We start from the raw sequence: 2,499 nt of genomic DNA on the forward strand, positions 1-2,499 counted from the left end.
GCTAATAAAAGGTTCAAAAACTTAGGTTTTGCAATATATTTTGAGATTTTCTTGGGTATAGGTATATTTAAGTGGTTCTTATATTGGTAATTATATCAATTTTTCCCTTAAAAATCAATAGTCTGCTAACAAAAAACTAGAATTAATTTAACACTTATTATGTGTGTTTTAAATGGAGAAAACAATTTAATTAGCACAAAAATCCAAAAAAATAGAAGAAAAAGTTTAAAATCAAAAATACTAATATGTAGGTACTTACTTATTATGTTTTTCGTGGAATGTGCAGCACTTTTATCATTTTTGGTGGTATGCAACAACAAAAGAACGAATAATATAAATAATTTATTATTAGGTTAAAATATAAAAAAGACGTAACATAATATTAACATATTCAGACACGAGGAAATGTTTGCTACCTATTTTCTTATGTTTAGAGGCCCATTTATCTTGTAACATTTTATTATCCATTATTGTTTGATAATTTAAGGTATTTGGGAAATGTCCAAAAACATTATTTTGTTTCCATCTGGTTCAGGAATTTTGGAGTTGCTTTTACATATAGCTATGCTACAAATGTTACCACCACTCATCTAAAAAATGTTTTATTATTATAACATACAAAACTACATATTATTATGTGTAATATTATAATTGTTAAACTAACCTTACACGGTTACGAAAACACACTTCACAAGTCATTACTGCCTTTGTATAGGACCCAAATAAGTAATTATAGTAATATAGTCCTTATATGCTTAAAAACTCAACAAATATTAAACAAATAAACGATATTATAAGAAAATTCCACAAAAATATGTGGAAATATAACCACATACAACTGTCAAACTTGACTTTGTCGTACGAGTGACGTAGGCATTCCCCTCCCTCTCGCTTCCGCCCACATAGTTATGAGATAACCTAACCCCTATCTATGAACCTTGCCGTCTCACCATCAAATAATTGACAGTTATTTGATCAAACTTGACAGTTAGTGACACAAAGTGACAGTTAGTATGTATAGTTTGTGTCACTAGTCAAGTTTGACTGTCAAGTTTGATCAAATAACTGTCAATTATTTGATGGTGAGACGGGGCCTTAACGTACCAGCCCGTAACTTTAGGTAATACGTATCGCGATACGGGAGTTCAACCATTAATGCGCAAGCGTATATGTCAAAAAGATGCGGTACGTTTACGTATTTGTGTGCACAAAAACTCCCTAATATTATCGGACACATGACAGAAGCTCGAAACAAATGACTGTTAATGAAAAGCCCTATTGAAGGGAGTCGTGACGTAACCTGGAGGCGAGATTACAGATCCTAGCATGATACTATAAATAAAGAGATAGTATTTTCCCGTAGCTCAAATACGTCCGAGTTCGCGCATTGATTACGTAACTGGAGACCGGAAGTTGAATTTGAATTCTTGTTAAAGTTAAATGGGATTTGTATGCATTATGTGATGAAATTATTCAATTAGCAAAATAACATTAAACTTCAATGTATTCGAAAATAATTTAGTGTCGAGATTCCAGTCAAAATAACTGTCAAAAATAAAATATAAAATACAACCGCGAACAATTCAAAGTAATCGGACATTACGAATGATTACTAACCATTACGAACTTGCCGGTCTCCAGTTACGTCACGACTTCCGGATGTGCAATATATTATCTTGTTATTTATAGTATCATGGATCCTAGTGCAACCATGATACTATAAATAACAATACTTTATTTATAGTATCATGAGTGCAACTGTGAATGGACTTATTTTGACGGTTCGTGACTGGCTAAAATCTAAAAGTTTGCGTCTGGAGACCCAAGTTCGTAATGGTTCGTAATGTCCGAATGATTTCCGATTAGTTTGAATTGCTCGCGGTTGTATAGTCCAGGCTGTATGGTCGCCTCCTTAGGTAAATTATTCCGATTCGATTTTTTGCACAAACTTACAAAAAAAGAGTTCCTTATAACAAATCCACAGTGTGCCGGAAGGTGCCGCTATCATAAAATTGTTTAAACAATTTTTTTAAACAAATTCAAAAAAATAATTTTTTCAATTCGTTCAATTTTCTTAGATTTTTTGGGATAAGCAAAAAAGGTCTCTTGTGATTTTTCTCTAAAATTTATTTTTGTCGAGTTATACGCGATTTAATATTTGAAAAACGAGAAAATCGCCATTTTCAAAGCTTAACCTTTAACTACCCGAGCATCAAGTTATAACATAACTACACGCGTTGCGTACTTTAAAGAAAATTCACTTAAAAACAGCGGATGTGTTTATTTTTCTTTTTTGAAAAATACACTTGTTTGTTATAAACCTTATTCGGCATCAGTGAATACTTGGAGTTCCTTCTCAGTAAGCCAATTGGGATTTATAACTGAAATCATGGAATAACTGGATTTCATGATAAATAAAATTACTAATAAAATTTTCTTTGAAATGTGATTTTTTACAGGATAAAAAGTATTGCTTATAAAGAAAAATATATTTTGTGC

The 2,499-nt window shown here is 31.5% G+C and overlaps 1 long non-coding RNA gene across 1 annotated transcript; it reads right to left on the minus strand.

The window, feature by feature from the left end:
- Positions 1-329: 329 nt before the first annotated feature.
- On the minus strand, positions 330-928 carry LOC126892307 (uncharacterized). Its single transcript, XR_007700774.1, has 2 exons — positions 665-928; positions 330-590 (listed from the first exon to the last, which is right to left on the minus strand). It is a non-coding gene; the product is annotated as an uncharacterized LOC126892307 (long non-coding RNA).
- Between the last annotated feature and the right edge of the window lie 1,571 nt (positions 929-2,499).

This window comes from Diabrotica virgifera, chromosome 9, assembly GCF_917563875.1.
Source record: "Diabrotica virgifera virgifera chromosome 9, PGI_DIABVI_V3a".
Lineage (NCBI taxonomy): Eukaryota > Metazoa > Arthropoda > Insecta > Coleoptera > Chrysomelidae > Diabrotica > Diabrotica virgifera.